Source organism: Salmo trutta, chromosome 39 (assembly GCF_901001165.1).
Source record: "Salmo trutta chromosome 39, fSalTru1.1, whole genome shotgun sequence".
Taxonomy (NCBI): domain Eukaryota; kingdom Metazoa; phylum Chordata; class Actinopteri; order Salmoniformes; family Salmonidae; genus Salmo; species Salmo trutta.
Window position 1 is genome coordinate 6603099 of NC_042995.1, and position 6710 is coordinate 6609808.

The following is a 6710-nucleotide window of genomic DNA, read 5'->3' on the forward strand; positions in this document are numbered from 1 at the left end:
TTAGGAACTCAGTATCTCTCATCAGGTACCAAGACCGGCTCAGTGGAGGCTAATTTAAGTGGTGATGTAGGCCTGCTCAAAGTCCAGCAAAGCAGTTGATTCCATATCGGTCTCCTTTAGCAGTCCTTGCGGTGGCGTAGAAACTCAGGAGAATATTACCCATCTCCTGTTTTGAAATACTTGCCAGATCGATGTTTATCCACTTTTCTGACAGCCATTCCAGAAAGCACTTCACTACCCAATTGGTTTGTCTTGATGTAGCTTTTTAATTTCTCTCATTTTCTTTGTCGTCTATAGCAGCGCTACTGATTTCTGCATGTCTAACGTTAACGCCAGGCTCAGGTTGCTGGTCCACTTGCTCTTCTTCTTGTTTCATTTCTTTCATATCCTCCTCATCTTCTTGTTGACATCATCCTTCAAACGTTAGTGGATAAAACAAATCAAAAGTAACATTAAAATAAATCATCCATGATGACTTACAGGTGCTAAGACTTGTAGTTTTAAAAGTAGTAGTGGTAGTGTGTTGCTAGGTAACGACGTAAACGATGCCACTTTATATGAACGTGGCCATGTGCATGTTGTCTCATATATCATGGGCAGGAGAGGCTCTAACAACCACCCGTTGTTTTAAATAACTTTAATAACATGTTTTTCTATATTCCTTGCTGTAGTCGTGCCAATAGCTGGTCGTTGGCACCTCCCTGTGTGTATAATTGGCTACAATGCACAGAATTACATGTACAATTTAGAATTGATAGGATCACTGTACTATAATGCAACAAAGGTTGGCAATACTGTAATATTCTAAGGTAACTTAATAACTATAGTTCATTTAATTTTCCTCCTGTCCACTGAGTCTGAGGGCTTTTGATTCACCAGCTTATAGCCATTGACCTATAGGCTTACTGTATGAGACAAGCACACAAAAACATTCACACAATGAAATATTTTCCTCAAAATATTATACATTTTTGTTGCATGGATTAACATTTCATTATAATTCACATTATTCAAAGTTTATAACAATTATAGTAGCCTGGGTTAAACATGACAGCACATTGCATACAGGATAACAATATGATGCATAATAACCCAAAAGAGAGATGAGTTTACTGAAGAGAAACAAATCTTCCCTGTACAGAATCAAAATATTTGTCAAACAAACTATAAATTCAACAAGTGCTTTTCAAGTGGTTTCTTCTGGTACAGAGGCTGTAGCTGTACTGGTCTCTGTTGGTACAGAGGATTTACCTATACTTCCCTGTGAAGTAGACAGATTATCTGAGCTACTCTCTATTGCTGTACATGCTATATCTGAGCTGGTGTCTACTGGTCCAGAGGGTGCACCTGAACTGTATTTTACTGGAGTAGATAGTGTACCTACATGCTGTGGCTCTGAGACCAGCTGACAATCCTGGACTGCTTTTATCAGGAGTGTCTGTACTGTCTGACACTGATCTAGTGGGTCTATTCAGACCTTATAGGTTAAGTGTTCCTCTCTCTCTGTCTACCTGACCACTGCTCCTCTGGGTTTCCATTGTTTTCACTATGCTTTTTCTTATTCTACACCCATCTGATAGCAATTAGAGTGTCTTATAGATGGTGGTCTTGGTGCAACAGGTGGTGGGGGATTGTGGGAGCATGTTGTTTTAGGAGAAGTTGGATCTTGATGTGTGGGATTTCGGGATGGAGGTGTTTGTTTGTGAGAAGTTAGGTTCTTTCACCTACTTTCTCTCTAATGCTCCATCTTCATCCCTTCTCTGAGGGGTTGGTGGAGACCTCTGTCCGTCAGTCTGGCTGTCGTGTGTGGCTCTCTTGGTCCTCTGACCCTGGCTCCACCTCAGAGGCGATGTCCTCCTGTTGTTGGGAATCACTTTCTTCTTTTCTATATGCCTCTTCTTTGTTCCCTTCTTCCTGTGTTTTCTATTCTTCATCCTCTCCCTCTGCTTTCCCTCATTCTCTCCCTCTGTCTCTCCATCTCCCCCTGTCTCTGCATCATAACCTATGACCTCATGTCTCCTGGTCAGATCCATTCCCATAATCCTCAGTCCCCCACAGTGTATCCTGATTGTGGTTCAGGCTGTATCCATCACTGGAATGTGACATCCGATGGGGCTTTGGAGAGGGTGAGATGAGCCTGTGACATGCTTTTCTCCTTTCTCTCACTCTCTTCCTTCACTTCACTTCCCTCTCTCTTTCTCCCGCTCTCCATTTTCAGATACCTTATTCAGTGTCCTCACCTGAGATCCAGGCTGGAAGGCATTGGAATTCGGACCCTGATTCTGGTCATTTCGTTTGAGCGGGCTGTTACGCACAACATCACCTGTGTTATCAGTAGATCCTGCCTCATCTAGTAATGGCTGCTTCTCTTCCTCACTCTCTCTGGTTATCACAGCCTTGCTGGTGTGGGTAATCTGGTTAAATTTAACAATAATGCCCGAGGGGGTGTCATATATGGCCAATATACACCACCGTTCAAAAGTTTGGGGACATTTAGAAATATCCTTGTTTTTGTAAGAAAAGCACATTTATTGTCCATTAAAATAACATCAAATTGATCAGAAATATGTGTTCCAATGGCACGTTGTGTTAGCTAATCCAAGTTTATCATTTTAAACGGCTAACTGATCATTAGAAAACCCTTTTGCCATTATGTTAGCACAGCTGTAAACTGTTGTTCTGATTAAATTAGCAATAGAACTGGCCTTATTTAGACTAGTTGAGTATCTGGAGCATCAGCATTTGTGGGTTCGATTACAGGCTCAAAATGGCCAGAAACAAATAACTTTCTTCTGAATCTCGTCAGTCTATTCTTGTTCTGAGAAATGAAGGCTGTTCCATGCGAGAAATTGCCAAGAAACTAAAGATCTTGTACAACGCTGTGTACTACTCCCTTCACAGAACAGTGCAAACTGGCTCTAACCAGAATAGAAAGAGGAGTGTGAGGCTCCGGTGCACAACTGAGCAAGAGGACAAGTACATTAGAGTATCTAGTTTGAGAAACAGACGCCTCACAAGTCCTCAACTGGCAGCTTCATTAAATAGTAACCGCAATACACCAGTCTCAATGTCAACAGTGAAGAGGCGACTCCGGGATGCTAGGCTTCTAGGCAGAGTTCCTCTGTCCAGTGTCTGTGTTCTTTTGCCCATCTTAATCTTTTCTTTTTATTGGCCAGTCTAAGAACTTTTTCTTTGCAACTCTGCCTAGAAGGCCAGCATCCCGGAGTGACCCCAAACATTTGAACTGATCTTTTCACGACGCAACGCTGAGTGCCTGGATACAGTCCTTAGCCATGGTATATTGACAATATACTACAACCCCCCGAGGTGCCTTATTGCTATCACAAACTGGTTACCAACATAACTAGAGCAGTAAAAATACAAGTTTTGTCAAAGCCGTGGTATACGGTCTGATATACCACGGCTTTCAGCCAATCAGCATGCAGTTCTTTGTCTTGCTCTGGATATCATTCAACATATCATACCTAGAGAACCAGGGATGTTGGAGCATATGGAGCACACTTTCCCTTTCTTACTTTCAAAATCTGAATATGTTGTTGACCTGGAATCATTCTTTGATCCTGAGATAGCTAGAGATACAATTGTTGATATGTAAAATATATTTCCATCAAACTTCAAGGAGGAGACTCAAATAATGAAACCTTTATGGTAATATTTACAGTAAAGACATGGACTTACCTTTGGAACACTTCCAGCAGGTGGGACAGGCCACTACACATGGAAGAATAGCCAATAGAACAGAAGCCAAGACACCAATCACAACACCAGCTATTAGGGGGACAATGGAAACATGGAAACATGCAAATAGAGAAACAGTTTTTACTTTTCAAGGTAAAATATTTCTTACATACATAAATACAACACACACACACACACAATACAGTATATACAGCACATACATAATATGATTAATATAAAACAGGGGGATGTACTATTGCAAAAAAATTGAATGTTTGTTGTTTTTTATTAATCAATGAATCCATATATTCTTTGGTTGTTCATACAATGCATTTAGCTAGTGTTTTAGTTTGACTATATAATATAGACCTAATATATAATATAATATGTGTGTCTGATAGGATTTGATTGGTCAGCATATTTTTTATAGAGAACACTTCTGGTCATGTATATTTTATATTTTATTAATTTACTTTTATGGATAACTGACATGCATAAAAAAAAATCAACACAAAAGAAAAAAAGTGAAAAAGTTGTGTGAGGGTGAGAAAGGTCCTCCTTGATACCCCTTCCTCAAGTCCCCCAAATATGCAAATTATATGCAAATGAAGGCAGAGCCTCATTACATATGCACACTGCAGTACCAACACCCAGGTACAGGGGGCGCTCTCCATAGACACACTTACACACACCATGACAAAAAAAAACACCTTCTGGGAACTAAACCCAAATAATGAGATATTCACATTAGCGTGCCATTTTCTATCAGTTCCAGTGGTCTGTCTTGTGGGGACCATGATTTTGTCCCCAGTTAGTCATGACGTCCCCATACGGAAGTTATGCAAACAGTTCAATGTCCCCATAGGGTCAGCAAAACAAGAACAATACAGTATACACAGCACATACATATTACGATTAATATAAAACAGGGGGATGTACAATTGCACAAAATGATATTTGCATGCAGGTTAAAATCACTGTGTTGTAGTACAAAATAATTATGTCAATATAATACTACAAAAGATTTAGTTATACAAATTGTGATGGAAAAATCATATTTTACATGTTGATTGCCATAGTTGGATGTTGAATATGTGGGACTATGAAAGGCACTCAGAGCAAATAAAAATAACTAAAACCTTCATTTCCCCTCTACTGTCTGATTAGCCTAGGCATCCGATTGTGCATGGGTGCTAGATCTTCACTATCTTGTCCCGTATACTTTCTCGTTCATAAAGCTATTGTGTCCCCTTATACTTGCTCGTACATAAAGCATCATGCTAAGGCTGCTAAGGCATAATTTTCCTCCTTATCTACAGTGGGGGAAAAAAGTATTTGATCCCCTGCTGATTTTGTACGTTTGCCCACTGACAAAGAAATTATCAGTCTATAATTTTAATGGTAGGTTTATTTGAACAGTGAGAGACAGAATAACAACAAAAATATAGAGAAAAATGCATGTCAAAAATGTTATAAATTGATTTGCATTTTAATGAGGGAAATAAGTATTTGACCCCCTCTCAATCAGAAAGATTTCTGGCTCCCAGGTGTCTTTTATACAGGTAACGAGCTGAGATTAGGAGCACACTCTTAAAGGGAGTGCTCCTAACCGCAGTTTGTTACCTGTATAAAAGACACCTGTCCACAGAAGCAATCAATCAATCAGATTCCAAACTCTCCACCATGGCCAAGACCAAAGAGCTCTCCAAAGATGTCAGGGACAAGATTGTAGACCTACACAAGGCTGGAATGGGCTACAAGACCATCGCCAAGCAGCTTGGTGAGAAGGTGACAACATTTGGTGCGATTATTTGCAAATGGAAGAAACACAAAAGAACTGTCAATATCCATCGGCCTGGGGCTCCATGCAAGATCTCACCTCGTGGAGTTGCAATGAGCATGAGAACGGTGAGGAATCAGCCCAGAACTACACGGGAGGATCTTGTCAATGATCTCAAGGCAGCTGGGACCATAGTCACCAAGAAAACAATTGGTAACACACTACGCCGTGAAGGACTGAAATCCTGCAGCGCCCGCAAGGTCCCCCTGCTCAAGAATACATATACATGCCCGTCTGAAGTTTGCCAATGAACATCTGAATGATTCAGAGGACAACTGGTGAAAGTGTTGTGGTCAGATGAGACCAAAATGGAGCTCTTTGGCAACAACTCAACTCGCCGTGTTTGGAGGAGGAGGAATGCTGCCTATGACCCCAAGAACACCATCTCCACCGTCAAACATGGAGGTGGAAACATTATGCTTTGGGGGTGTTTTTCTGCTAAGGGGACAGGACAACTTCACCGCATCATTTGACGGGGCCATGTACTGTCAAATCTTGGGTGAGAATCTCCTTCCCTCAGCCAGGGCATTGAAAATGGGTCGTGGATGGGTATTCCAGCATGACAATGACCCAAAACACACGGCCAAGGCAACAAAGGAGTGGCTCAAGAAGAAGCACATTAAGGTCCTGGAGTGGCCTAGCCAGTCTCCAGACCTTAATCCCATAGCAAATCTGTGGAGGGAGCTGAAGGTTCCAGTTGCCAAATGTCAGCCTGGAAACCTTAATGACTTGGAGAAGATCTGCAAAGAGGAGTGGGACAAAATCCCTCCTGAGATGTGTGCAAACTTGGTGGCCAACTACAAGAAACGTCTGACCTCTGTGATTGCCAACAAGGGTTTTGCCACCAAGTACTAAGTCATGTTTTGCAGAGGGGTCAAATACTAATTTCCCTCATTAAAATGCAAATCAATTTATAACATTTTTGACATGCGTTTTTCAGGATTTTTTTGTTGTTGTTATTCTGTCTCTCACTGTTCATATAAACCTACCATTAAAATTATAGACTGATCATTTCTTTGTAAGTTGGCAAACGTACAAAATCAGCAGGGGATCAAATACTTTTTCCCCCACTGTAGATTTAATGGCGAGAATGCAGGACAAAACTTGGAAAATATGCACTTATTTTGCATTGTATTTTTTTATTGTATTTTTTTACTTTTATTGAGATTCT